Source organism: Simochromis diagramma, unplaced genomic scaffold (assembly GCF_900408965.1).
Source record: "Simochromis diagramma unplaced genomic scaffold, fSimDia1.1 OVJJ01000031.1, whole genome shotgun sequence".
NCBI classification, from domain to species: domain Eukaryota; kingdom Metazoa; phylum Chordata; class Actinopteri; order Cichliformes; family Cichlidae; genus Simochromis; species Simochromis diagramma.
Window position 1 is genome coordinate 2,543,864 of NW_024386983.1, and position 14,963 is coordinate 2,558,826.

Here is a 14,963-nt window from a genome sequence, read left to right on the forward strand (position 1 = left end):
TAGGAACCCTAAAAATCTTTTAGTATAATTTGACCTGAATCACTTAAAAATATAATAGTGCATTCTCTGTTTGTCAGCTTCCATTAATATCTGGGTGGCATTGTGCTACATGGTAGCGCTGTGATAAGTTTACTGCTGTTAGTGAATAGCAGAAGTTGCTGGAACATTGGCAGTGAAACAGAAGCATTTAGTGAGTTTAAGAGGAGCATATTTTGTTTTCTAAAAGCAGGAGTGGACTCACACTGTTCATATTTCATATTTAAGTAAAAGCTTCATTACAGTGGCTTTTAAACCAGAGCGTCACATCAAAATCAATAATTACTGCTTCTGCATTTGGGCATCAGGTGGTAAGAAGCCTAAAAAACACTGAAATGTTGTAAAGATCTTTAGCACTTGACCCACTGAATGAATCATTATTAAAATAACTTTAAAAAATCGGTAACAATCGTCTGTGTAGGTTTTCAGTCATCTGGGTCATCTAAGGAGTTCGGAAGAGGTCCAGAAACTTACATCAGTGCCGTTTGATGTAGTCTCTCTCTTCACTTGCATACCTACAACTGAGGCAGGAGACACTGTTAGGAAAGGACAACAACAAGACAGCTCCTTAGAAAACAGACCCAGCTTATCCCCCGATCAGATTTGCACACTGTTAGACCTCTGCCACATTTTTAAAATAAAACGAGGATTTCTACAGACAAAAACGTCGATGTGCCATGCGTGCCCCCGTGTCACCAACTGTAGCCAACCTTTACATGGAGGAAGTGGAAAGTAAAGCTCTTGGCTCTTTCACAGTGACAGCACGTACCCACTGGTACAGATACATGGATGACACCTGGGTCAAAATCAGAACCCTAGAACTAGAAGCTTTATGTTTCTGTGCAATGAGATCATGTGAACATGTGAAGTTCACCTGGGAAGATACAAAGGAAAATGGTTTACCATTTCTGGACTGTGCTGTCCACATTGAGGAGAGTGGAAACCTCAACATTAAAGTTACCGGAAGCCCACACACACAGAGCAGTACTTGCTCTTTGACTCCCACCACCTTCTGGAATACAAACTTGGAGTAATCAGGACCCTACAACACCAGGCAGAAAACATTCCCTCTAAGCCAGAAGGGAAAGAAAAGGAACACACATGTAAAGGAACCTTTTAAAATATGTGGTTATCTTAATTGGGCTTTCATTAAATCTGCAATGATGCATAGTAAAGAAGATCCGACACCAACTAGGGAGGATCAGAAGGACAAATATAACAACATTGTCATTCCTTATGTAGCAGGGGTATCAGAGAAACTCAGGAGAGTCTTCTCCAAGTACGACATCCCAGTGTACTTCAGACCCAACCACACACTCAGACACAAACTGGTTCATCCGAAGGACAAAACTCCAAAACACAAACTGAACAATGTAGTGTGTGCTGTACAGTGTGTCTAGGAGGGCCCGGACCTCTACATTGGAGAGACCAAACGGCCACTTCATAAACGCATGGCACAACATAAAAGAGCCACCTCAACGGGACAAGACTTGGCTGTCCATCTGCATCTAAAGGTCAAAGGTCACTCTTTTGAGGATGCCAATGTTCACATGTTGGACGGAGAAGACAGATGGTTTGAAAGAGGAGTGAAAGAAGCATCTATGTCCACTGTGAGCGACCTATCTTTGAACAGAGGCGGTGGTTTACGACACCAACTGTCTGCCATCTATAATCCAGTTTTGAGATCCTTCCCAGCCTCCTTAATGCCCAATCACATTTTGCGTCAGTTGATCTCAATGGGTCACATGATAGGGTGGGGGCAAGCTCTCACAGTGGCTTCACTCGAAACCTCTATTGATAATCACCCACAGCCTTTTTCACACCCCGACTCGTGTGATGAGGCACATCACCAGTAGTGGGTCAATGATTCTCTTAAGGGACACTCCCACTAGAGAGTACCTGGGACTCTCCATCATTTGGTCTCCTCGCTGATGAGAGGTGAAAAAACTTAAAGAAGTCCAGTCGCTTCTCTTTCCAAGCTCCTTAGAGTTTTTAACAATCATGTCACTTTTTAATTGTTTTGGTGCATTTTTGGCTCCAGGCAACAGGTGAGCTGCTGTATTGAGTATTAAGTAATTGAGCAATTTTAAGCAGCAGGTGCTTTTGTCTAGCTTTGGGATCCTTTGCATGCCAGCAATCTTACTTTGGGGAAACACCAATTGAGTGTTGAAAGTCTGGCAGCCATCCACGGTCGGACATCGAAGCAGGGAAGATTTCCCTGGCGTGGCAAGCAGCCAGATACAGTAGCTATTTTCAATTTGCAAAATATACTATCCAACCAGAGAACATAATTATATCCTGAAATATTTAAAGTAGATTTGATTTTTTTTTTAAAGATGGGTACACACAAAAGTGTTACAGTCAAACAGACAGGACAGCAAATTTGTTGGCAAAAACAAGCAGCAGATTTGTCTTTGACTGTTGAACCGGCTCACAGGAGATGGACAGCTTTGCTTTCATTTCATCTGTCACCTTCGGATCATCAGCAGCAGCCTTTAGGTAGTTTATTTCTGGTCCTGTTGGCTCCACTCGGAGACTCACACACTTTTCAGTTTGTTACACCCTGATGTTGCAGCAAGTCTGCCGGCACTGATCACTCCTACCAACTTTCATTGACTACCAGCTCATCACACTCTGATGCTTGGCCCTTAAGTGTCACATAATAACACACTGAGTAAGCACTTAGAAAATTATGTCATTAAATAATGAAATTAAATTAAGAATGTCGGGCCAAAATGACACTAGTCTGTTGTCATCCACAGGGCACAATGGCATAGATACATGTATGTATCAAACAGTGACGTCAGTGTAATCTCTTTGAAAGTTCAGATAGTTTTTTTTTCTGACTTATTATTATAATGATGTCAATGAAAAGCACATTACTTGTGATTACTGAATCAGCTTGTTTATGACAAGGGATGAAGTGAACTAACAACATGGAGCTGGAAATGAGCATCTTAGTCATCTTTAACCAGACATCCTTACTCCTGGCCTGTAACTGACTTCTGATCAAATCTGTGAGCAAAGATTGTTCCCATCGAATAAAACCTATGTTCTCAGTTACACTATACTCCTACATAACAGTAAAGTACTGTAAGGTAAAAAACATTGAAACAGTTAAAAAACCCAAAAAACATCCTAATCATCCGATAATCCTTTATGAGCAATAGTTGGTGACAGTGAGGAGGAAGAACTCTCCTTTGTAAAGGAAGAGACCCTAGACTCAGGGATGGGACAGCCATCTAACACGACTGCTTGGGGGGATTGAGGGCAAAAGGCAAACTGCAGAGAGAGACGACACTGAGTTGGGAGTGACAAACACGTCTGCCTAACCTGCCGTAACCAGGAGCATCAGGGCGCAGACGCTGAAGGGCACCTTGTGTGTAAATGCCAGCAGCTTTGACAGAACGAGAACAGCCTGATGCATCTTTAAAAAAAACACTCTGTGGCATAACACTCACCTCTCTCCGTCATTATGGAGCTTGCTTTCATCTACCAGCTGGCTGCTTTGGCTTTCTGAACCGTTCTCTCTTCCCTCCTTCCTGTTTCTCTCTCTCTCCCTCTCTCTCACATACACTTCCTTTTCTCTTCCTTTTGTGCACACCGATCAATAATCCAATCTATACACCCTTTACCTTGGAGAGAGGAATCCTCATCACTACCTCAGGAAAGACACGCAGGCTGCTGAAGTCTTGGCAAGCCGTCGCTTCATCAGCCCACGCAACCACTGAGACGTTTAAATTCCCATACTTTTAAAAGCTGTATGTTCTCTGTCTTAACATTTAATTTACCCTGGCAGCTCCTTTAAACTCTTTGTTATTTACCAAGACACTTGGAAGAGTAAAGAACGCACAATTACAGGGGCTGGAATACCACATATGAGGTACTAAAATCTGAAAGGATTAAAGTAGCCAGTGATAAAACCTATCAGAGCACAAAATGATATTCTGTGCTGGAGGAACAAGCACTAAAGGCACATCAGTAGAAACCTGTAGAGTGTGCCAGGTTCTCAATAGAAATATTAGCCGCTGATTCTCTCAGTGGTTTTCTATAGGTGCAGTGGAGACAAATCCTTTACAGCCAAACAGTGAAACAAAGCAATTTCTTTTCATTGATCTGTTTACTTTGGTTAAGTGTCTCAGGACATTAAGGTAGAAGAGAAGCTGGCTCAGTAAAGGAGGATGCTGCACTGTGAGAAACCACTTTCTGAGCTTATGATTGAAAGGTGCATTTTAGAGAGTCTGTCCCAAGGATGTGTTCAAGATGCTAATATTGTTTTAATGTGTGTAATTTTCTGTTCAGGCCGTCTCCTCATCACATTTTCTTGATTGTTGCAGGGCAGCTGAACTCCTCCACGACCCCATGAGTTTGGTTTGGGTAAGTAAAATGGCTTTGTGCGTTTGTGCATGAGTAAGCTGTGTTGTCACGCATATGCTCGTAGAAGCGCCGTCTACAGTACGCAAAGTTTTAATGTGCAGTCGTTTTATGCATGAACAAATGCTTTCTGAGGAGAGATCCTGCCACACACACACACACACACACACACACACACACACACACACACACACACACACACACACACGAGTCCCAGTGAGCGAGTCACAAACAGGCTGCTTTGTTACTGAAGCCAGCTCGCCCTGTTCACTGGTTTTATTCCTTCACTCTGAATACTGAACATCTCACTGCCGTCATCCAAGCCAGGAAACCCAGGACTGCTCTGTGTGTGTGTGTGTGTGTGTGTGTGTGTGTGTGTGTGTGTGTGTGTGTGTGTGTGTGTGTGTGGATGAAAGTTGTTTTTTTTTTTTGAACAAATAGAAAATGTGTGCGAGTCATCCCTCCAGGCTGCGTGTGATGTAGCAGCATGCATCAGGAGAACAGGGACTTGTTGCCAACAATCAACAGGCTGTTTCCTCCATGTTTGTGCCATTTTTCTCTTTTTTAAATGCTTCATTCAGTAAAGTACCTTACCACATGACTTCACGTTTGCAGTACTGACCCAATGGAAATAAGTAAAAGTGTTTGGAGAAAGTGACAGCTGTATGTTCTTTTGCCTTTAAGTTTTCCTTATAAAACTGCCAACAGCCAAATGTCACCTGAACAAAGAAGGTGACACCATGATGCTCTTCTCTAATTCAGTCCCTTTTAATGCAGGCTGAAGTTGGATGATGCTAGACTGCAACATAAAAACAAAAAGATCAAAGCAAATCTAGAAAACACAGTGAAAATACGAAACAGCAAAAAGGAGGGATTTGTTGTTACTGGTTTCTGCGTCTAGTTGTGTTGTATCTGCAGTGTTGTTGAATTGAAGAAGTTTTTTCAATTTGCTTTCGATCACTGTAGTGATCAAATTTGAGTTCTGAATAAGATTCCTTTAATGTGGCAACAGTTATGAATGGTCACAAATCAACCATTTCCATCCACGACTGTCAACTACAAGTAGTGAAGTGTCATCACAAACCCAGGACACTCTTGCTGTGAGGTGGCAGTGCTAACCACGGCACTGCTGTGCTGTAATAGCTGTAATCTGCATTGATCCCTAAACAGTCACCACACCAACTTTCAAACACAGCAAACCGGTGTTTGAGTTAGAGATGCACTGATTAGAGCTATCAGACGGTACTGTGGTGCAGTGGCTGGCACTGTTGCCCTGCAGCCAGAAGGTTTCTCGTTTCAGCATCCTGATTGGTTCAGGCCTTTCTGGGTGGAGTCTGCAGGTTCTTCCTGCGATTGTGTGGGTTTCTTCTGGATACGCGTGCTTCCTCCAACAGTCCAAAAACAAGCCTGTTAGATTAAATGTGGAGACAGTTAGGTAAAGTGTTTAAAGTTCATAGAATGTGTTAAGCGTACCGTATTAATCTAAATAATAATTGTTAAATGTTTGAGCTGTCAGTAACAGAGAAGTGATATAAACACTTGTCCATTTTTATTTTTTCTCCCATTTCTGATTATCTTCCTAAAAATGAGATTTCATGATATACATGATTCATCTTCTTTAAATCTACGAGACATTGACCATTCAGTTAAAATGTATACAGTATTCCCCCAAATTATTTTGTAAATGTTTGCATCATACTGTCATACTAAGCTGTGTTTAGCTTCTTTTAGTATTTCATCTAAACCAGCTGCAACAACACAATCAGCTCCAGCAGAGCTGAGCTGATTGTGTTGAAGATGAATCCATTTAATGCTGAACAATAATTACTTTTATGGGAATCACTGCAGCACAAAAAAAGACTTCCTAATGCAAAGCTATTGGATCGATGAAACGGCAGATGGCTGCAGTGCAATCAGAATTATAATTAAAACAGAAACAGTCACAGCCCAGCGCATGTTCCTTTTTGTTTCAGAGAGAAGAAGATACACTGGGTTTACATTAATCAAGGTGTTTACCCAGCGAGTGAATCAGCTGACAGCGCATCAGTGCTTCTCTAAATTTAATCAATCTCTAACCTCTTATTTAAAAAAGCAACATCAAGGAAGCCTTTTCTCACAGAATTCGTGTTTTCTTTCTTTATAATTTTACATCATCCTTTCGTTCATTTTTCTTCATCATCCTTGTCTTCTTGGTCTCTCTGGCCTATACCGCCTCTGTTTTTCACCGGTTCTCTTTCTGGTCCCAGAACAGTTGATGTTATTTCAAAAAAGTAGTCAACCTCGTGCACTGTACATCAGTGATTATACTTCTCTGTCCTTCCTCCTTCTTTTCCACCATCCCTGAAATGTAATGGAGACAGTGATTAGGGACAGCTCAAAGTATGAGATATATTTTTGACTGGGGAATCACCTCTAATGATGTGGGCAGTGGTCCAGTAGGATGAGATGCCAGTAAAGTGGCCATTTCCTCTCCATTGTCGCACACATTGATTATTTTTATGCCCGGTTGAATTATCTCATCCTCATTAATACTTTATTACTTTCATTTGATCACATTTTATTACACCTCTGAGCAACATTTCTTCCTTCAGTCGATATGTCTGCTCTGGGTGTTTGCGTCCAAGCTTGTGCCCTGTGTGAGAGGTCTGTTTGAAATATAAATTAAATTTATCTGTGACTATCACTTCATTAACCCCATAAAGGTAAAATAGATGAAGTCTCTTTGAGTTAAAAGTGTGGTTTCTGTCCTTCTCCCTGTTTTGCAGTAGGTTGTAGAATGTTTGGATACTTTATACCACTTTGTACTTGATACCATAGGGGAAATTACTCTTGCAGCAGTAGCAGAACAATACAAACGGTATAATTTACAATAAAAATAACTTTTTTATAAGTAGAAGTACTATATGGCCTAAGTGAAGGCCTAATAATTTTTATATATGAGACTGAGCATGTGCTGATGAGGGATAATGGATATATTGAACCATGGATGTCAAAGACGGTGCTGGCAGGAGGAAAAGATGAAGGCCTCAGAGAAGATTCATGGATGCAGTGAAGGAGGACATGCAGATGGTTGGTGTGATGCCAGTGATAGGGTGAGATGGAAAGAATAAGAACAAGACCAAATTAAATAACAAAAAATAATAAGGTCCAACTGTGTAATATGGAATTCTAACAAGTAGAAGTGCAAATGACATTAGAAATCTGTATATTATAAAGTAACATCAGCAAAAGGTTTAACACAGACGATTTTTACTTTTTAAAAATGGAAAGTGTTTTTAAAAAAATATGATCTGATTACTGATTCAATACATCCCAGTGAGCGTGGAGCGTGACTTTGAGACTGGCTCTAGAGCAACAGCATCAGCAGCACTAATATGTGTCCCACCTACACCAATATCTTTGGACTACAACAATATTCATTTCACAGCACAAAGCACCACTGCATGAGCATGTGGATATGTAACTTAATGCATTTACTCAACTGAAGCTCGCTTAAATGTTATTATACTCCAGGTATTTTTATTTCTTCTACTCTACCACCTTCCTGCATGTAAGGCCACATAGTTTAAAGCTTGGTTTCTTCTTCTGTTGCAGATTTTAACATTTGGATTTACTCATGCAAGCTGCACTATTATTAAAGATAAAACTACCCAGCACTATACAAGTACTTAACATCATCTCCAGCTGCAACATTAAAGAGAGATACACATAAATAAATAATTATGACCCGGTTGTATAATATTAATTTATGTGTTCCTGCATAATACTGAAGTACTATAGGGGTAAAGAGACTGAATACTGCTTGCATTTCTTTGTAAAACATTTATTGAACACGAAACCATTTTAGGCTCTTGTTTAAGCAGGTTACAGTAATACATCTGTATCGAGGCTTCGCCTGAAAATCGTACTTTTCGTTCCTACACTGGATTTCTATCTAAGCAGTTGTTCTGTTTTGCCGAGTGCCCCCTACTTTAAGTTTGAATGTGCCGCTCACTGACAAAATCCTGGGAATGGCTGAGACTGTCACAAAATGTTTGTTTTAATCAAACACACGCCCACATTAACAAGGTTTTTATTAACTATGCAACATGAAACCTGATCCATCATGACTTCTGCTTTTTTTGGGGGCTCCTTGTAAACTCGTACCTCAAAGGCTGCCATTATATTGTGAGCCTTGAATCTCCACTGACTGCTTTCCTCTACAAAATGATTAAGATGCATTCTAAGATTGTCCTTCGGTGTCCCTGCATCAGCCACCCCCCACATGCAGCTTCCTTTAATCACGTACACATTGTTTGCCAGAGGTTTCATATTTCCATTGGCTTCCTGTCTGCAGAATGTAAATGGCAGCACCCGCGGGATTTGAACCTGTAACCTTGTTACCTCCAGGGACTAAATCCTGCCTCTGAGCCTGAATGTTATTACCCGACAATCCAATCCATTACTTTCACTGAACAACACAGACTGTTGCACACCAGTAGCTTCGGGATGCTGGGTGAAGATGATTGAAGCATAATCAATATTTTATTAGAAAGGCTGACACCCCCTCTATGTGTGAAAAAGACACAAAATCAATAAGGCTAGATTTGTGGCATGTTGGTCACAGGTCTTTGTTTGGATTCAGCCTTGGCAAAATCCTCCAATTCGTCCCATTAAAAATGTGAAAAGTAAATAAGATTAAAATAATGTAACCTGTGAAACCAACTATTTTAGTATTTATTAACAGTACAGCAGTGTGACAAAAGAGTCATTTGCCAAGTCATATAAAAAATTTAATGCAATAGCTGTAATATTTTAAAGACCATTTTGATGATTTGTTGAAGAATAATTTGGTTTTCTAGTGAACCATGTTATGTATACAGCAGCGATTTGTTTTGAGGCACAGGGTTATTTTTATATTTGATTTTTTTATAATAATGAGGTATATTTAATGGTGTTGCATGCATTAGAAAGAGCGTGCATGGAATGAAAAGATAAACGGACAGCAATTTTTCTCCTGCTCCTCGTGTAAACATTGCTCGAAGCAAAGAAGTGAGTATTTTTCTGTAGCAGAGGCACAAAAACATCTCTTTGGTCGTTCCCAAACAAGCACAAATGTTACGAATAGACTTGAACTGGAGCCTCACATGAGCACAGTCGGTTGGCTCTCTGGAAGTTACTGCAGTCGAGACATATTTTCCATTTTATGTCTTTTACCAGGACAGACAATTTTATTTTACTCTAATGCCAAAACCTCTCCTCCTACCAGCATCAATTTGGCCATACTTTAATAGTTTGGGGAATATGTCTCCCAGGGAAGTGATAAGAAGAGACCAAAACAATCTGAATGTGGAGCTTACTGATCCCACAGTGAGAGGAAATCCTTCCCCACCTTTAATCTTGCTATTTTATATTATGAAAGAGAACAGGGGACAGATATTGTATTAAATGTGCTCAGAGTAAAAAAGCTCTACATACTGTACATAGCACTCCAGTCATGTATGCACAGGAATTCTCTTATGCAATTTAGTGCATGTATGTGTTGAGAGAAGATGTCGCTCATACTGCATACCTCTGCATTCTGCACATGTGAGCAGACCACAGAAAAGCGAGTTTAGAGGCTTCACGATGTGATTAGATGATAAATGAAAAGTATGTCTGTAGCTACAGTAGTCGATCGTTTTAAATGCCTTTAAGGAAATTCAACTATAAATGTATTTGCAGTCTCACTCTGACTGAAAGTGACGCGTATGTCAGAGCTGTGGGCACCGGTAAAGCGATATTTCTGTAGTAGTTACTGTATCTTGCCTTTCTTCTGTAAACATTGCTTTTTGATTAATGTGTAGGTCAGTTCTGTTTGATTAGTCATTTTTAAAGCCAGGGCCGATTCTTTGTGTGATTTTTTTTAAATCGTTTCCAGCTGACACTTTCATTCTGTCACTCAGTCGACTGCAGAATGACTTTTTTGTGCATCGTTGCAGATTATTTAAACTTTATTAGCGCTCAGTTTGACCAACTTCCTGTCACATTCCAAGCGAATATAACAGTCGAGCAGCAGATACCAGCATGTGTTTCCCACCATGCTGAGCCAACACACAGTGTGTGTGACATGAATAGTCCTGTGTCCATAAATGGTTCAGTGTTCCTGCTGTGTGTGGTCTCTAATGGCTTCTGCCTGGATACAGCGGTGGGTGGATGCTAAGGCAGAGGGGAGGAGTGTGTGGGTGGGTGGAAGGTGGTGAATAATAATTGGCTTTATATAAGTGGACCAAAGGGGAGTTGAAGATCCCGGCGTGTGCGTGTTGGAGAGACAGTGATGCATTACAAGTATATAAATGCTGATGACTTTAAAAGGACTTCGTCTGCACGTGTGTTTGTTTAGTAATGTCCATGTCACCCTCCAGTCCTGTGTCCCGTCTCACCCACTATGTTCTATGTTTACCTGAATGAACTCCTTTGGTTCATTTGGTTTACTTGGTCTGAGGCACCAACACACACTGAGTGGTGTGTTGCTTGTAAGCTTGAAGGTGGTAATTGGATGAAATTATGATCTTCAAGGTAAAATAATACATTCTGTTTGTTTTTCATTCTGTTATATTTCCCTTCTATCTTTCACTTCATGATAAATTGCTTTCTTTCCTCACCATCATATTTCCAACTGTTCCAGACTTTTCAGCCCACTGAATAGCTCTTATCATTTGATACACAATCACACCCACACCTCAGTCACCTGCTGGTCTGCATTCATGCTGCGTTTAACTTTCCAGCCACCAGAAGCCTTCTGTTTGTAACTGTTTCCCCATGTTTGACTCCAATGCTCTTATTTTTACTTTTCCTGAACATCTCAGGCTCTCTCTTTCTTTCTTGTTCACTCGTGATCACACACGATTTTTAAAAAGCACTCTGTGGAGCACAGTGGGGTTCATGATTTCATGTGTTCTGCAGCCTAATTGGAGTCTTCACACCATCCTTTCACACGGCTTGATTGACAGATTTATTATTTACTTAACAGATTCACAGTGACAGCTGTCATTGAGGAAGCCTTGGAAATCTTTGCTTAGACAAAAATGAACATGTTTAGGGCTCAAGAAAAAACAGTGTTTGGGACTCAGTGCCTTCTTTTACAGCAGTCACCAGATTATAGCATCATTTCATAGATGATAAGGGCACATTTATTCAGAGGTCTTAGTGCATCATCAGGTTGCCTGATAATTCCTCCTTGTTGTCCCTTTTATTTCCTCAGTTTTTCTGCCACAGGCCTGATATCAAACTTTTCTCCTCTCCCCCCTCATTTCACATATTCCTCTATTCCTCCTTCCTTCACTCTGTTTGGTGACCATCACTTCCTCCTCCTCCTGTTTTTTTTTCTTGTTCTTGCAGCTTATGATTTCACTCTTCTCTCCAAACTACACCCTCCTCTGCAGAGCAGCTTCATCAGCCCACACCCAAAATCTTTTCCTCATCCTCTTCCATCCGTTCATCACTCCAGCTGCACAGTCCTAATGATGCTGGTGGGTATTAATCAGTCATTGTAAAGATGATGTAAACCAGTGTCAATAAAAAAATCAGGTTGAGCTCCAGACTGATATGCCTTTCTGAGAATGAACCTACTTTGTTATAAAAGAAAAACACAGGAAATGAGCATGATTAATGTTTAGCACAAAAAACTGCTCCCATGAAGCTTCGACAACATGTCAATAAGACAAATGTGATATTTGCCAACAGCAACATTCCCCCTGTGTCAAAACCTCATGTGAGCCCTATGTGCTGGACACTAACACACATATATTTACGTGTGTAATTAAACTGAAAAATATTCTCAAAACTGTATCGTGATTTGTCAAGAAAAATTATGACGCAGCAGCGTTTATAACTGTAAATAAACGAAGGACATTTTTCCATCCTTGTTTTCTGAGCTACTGTCACTGATGACACACTTCCTACTATGAATTATAGCTTTATGGTCCAATAGTACTGTCAAAGCATAAATCACATGTAAGCACAGAAGTAGCCCAGGTAGTATTTTTCCCTGTAAAAGTACAACATGAAGACTCGACACCTTCATTCACCTTTTGCTCTTCCTGTCATGAAGTAAAGCCAGTGAGTGCTCAGTGCAAACAAGTCCTTTGTTTGCATATTGGTTTATTTTTGCCTCGAGAGGTGAAACACGTTTCTTGTTTCCACATTTAACGGACTCATCACTGGAGGCTGATACACAGCTCTTTCTCTCAGACATGCCCAGGCCTTCTGCACGCACTAGAAAACATACACACGGCGTTGCTATGGAAATGATATGGTGATTTGACATTTTAATAATTTTGTTATAACAATTTTATTATACTGTCCGGTGTTATTGTGAACAATATGATATGGGGCAGTCATAGTCCTATTAAATATATAGTCATGTAAATTTAGGTATCCGTCTATTCTTCTGTTCACATAAAGGTTTACCTGTGCTTACCTGGTGCTTTCATGGGTTCTCTGGCTATTTCAGCTTCCTCCTGCAGTACAAACACGGGCTCATTAGGTTACTTGTTGTTTCTAAATTGGCTGCAGATGTGAAAGTGAGCATAAATGTTAGCTTCTGTTAGCCCTGTGGCAGGCTGGGGACTCTTGGATATGCATTTAAAAACATAGATGGATGCTCATAAATTGTATGCATTTGAAGTTTGAGCTGCTGATAAACTGAAACAATCTGTGTTGCTCTTCCTCAAGCTGTAGGAAAATGTGACTGATTCTTCATGTTTTCTTCACTTTGTGTAATTGCTGATTTCATGAACTCATTTAAGGAAAAAACAGGCTGCTCATTCAATGGGGAAAATAAATTTACCACATATGTGGCTTTTGTCGTTGCAGTGCTGCCAACCAATGAGCCGCAGCACATTTCACAAGTGTCCTAGAAGTGTCTCTCTGCTGCGTGTCCATCACAGCTGCACAGAGTGTGTGAGGAAGGCAGGAAGGCAGGAAGGCAGACAGGAACAGCATAGGGGATGCTGTCAATTCTCAAAATAAAAGACCCCGTGCAGGCTGAAGGCTCTGCTTCTGAAGTGCTCCCAGTGTGATTTGAAGCCATGTGAAGTACGGAACAAACAGACGTCACAGGCACACACCAAGTGTATTTCAAGAATTAGGATGTTAATTCTTAGCTCTTATGTCAGATTACCTTGGTAATCACCAAATGAAGGCTGACTTTGGTGCTCAAGCCAGGCACCCCAGTACAATTCATTCAGTGAAGCAAAAAACCTGTTTAGCCTGATTCATGTGTGTCTCTGTTTGTGTGTGCACGTCCCGAGCTTCTTGTTTCAGATCTGAAAAGGTGACAGCTGATGTAGACTGCGATTACCAAGGAGCGGAGGTGGTGGTATTTTGGTATTTGATAAGCGAACACACACAAACACATACACAATGTAATGAGGAGAGCATTAGCTGGCATGGAGGGAAGGCAGAGCCACTGTAATTATAGAGCGGCCAGGGACGGGAGATGGATGGCTCTCAGTGAGACACACAAACACACAATGAACTTTGTTAAGAGAAAAAGCGCGAGAGAGGCAGCGTCGCGAGAATAAAAAGGATGAGGAGAGGGAGGGAACTTTGCTCTTTTTTCCCTCAGTATCCACCATATTCATTTATTGTATGCATGAGTGAGATTTTCTTATCTTTTTTCAGCGTATCGGTACAATGACAGAGTAAAGAGCATGCTTTATGTTTCTGGTTAGGCACACTGTGCAGTCACGCAGCTCATTTCCTTTCTGTCACTAAGGTCTGATGTGCCAGCTGCTGTTTTGAGGCTGAGCGAATTAAATAAATTACAACAAATATGATTGTCAACGATTCTTTTGGGATTTGATCCCACTTTGTAGTTAAGCTGTTAATGTGAGTTAAGCGAACTGATGTAAAATTCAGTCTTTACAAATTGCCCAGTGATCACATGGTGCCCGAATAAGCTCATCTGTCTGAACAAAAGAGAAACAGAAAATGTTTCTTTTTCTCATAGAACAGCACGAATCTTTAGAAAAGACTAAGACGACTGAAATATAGTGCTTTTATGGTTTTAACAGCTCTGTGCTGTTACAGGGGATCTGTGAAGCTCATTTCTAGCTTTATATTATTCTTGGACTGTAATCTTGGAGTAGGACAGCTTTGTATATTTTACAGTTAAAAAAAATTACAATCTAATACTGTGAAATCTTCAAGATGCAGTTTTAATCCAGCTTTCCTTTGATTATCTGTCTCTCATCAACAGAAAGTTTGAGCAGGTTGATAGCACTTCTGTGCTCACAGCCAAAGATGACTATATTAGGAACATCCTCTCCTGCTGAAATTAGTGAGAGCCAAGAGTAGAAAATACTACGTGAAACCGAGTGTTTGAAACAGTCTGAAGGCTGAGCCTTTGGCTCATTACACTGGGCCGATTCTCTGAAATTGTGTCCTGCTTTAATATGAACATTTGCAGCGTTTAAAGCGTGGAAGTACTGACCTTACTTTGAGTTTGATTCCATAAAAAGTGACAAAAACATTAGAGTCCGTTGTGCGTGGGAAGAAAACTTCTTTTTACAGCGAAAAAAAACCCTAAA

At 40.6% G+C, this 14,963-nt stretch overlaps 1 protein-coding gene across 12 annotated transcripts in view; it reads left to right on the forward strand.

Annotated features, from left to right (window-relative positions):
• slc8a2b (solute carrier family 8 member 2b) overlaps positions 1-14,963 on the forward strand; it is a 201,381-nt gene that overhangs the window by 54,143 nt on the left and 132,275 nt on the right. For all 12 annotated transcript variants that reach the window (XM_040039710.1, XM_040039709.1, XM_040039711.1 and 9 more), the window contains one exon: positions 4,374-4,413. The gene's annotated coding sequence lies outside the window, so the exon portion shown is untranslated. The remainder of the gene's footprint in view (positions 1-4,373; positions 4,414-14,963) is intronic.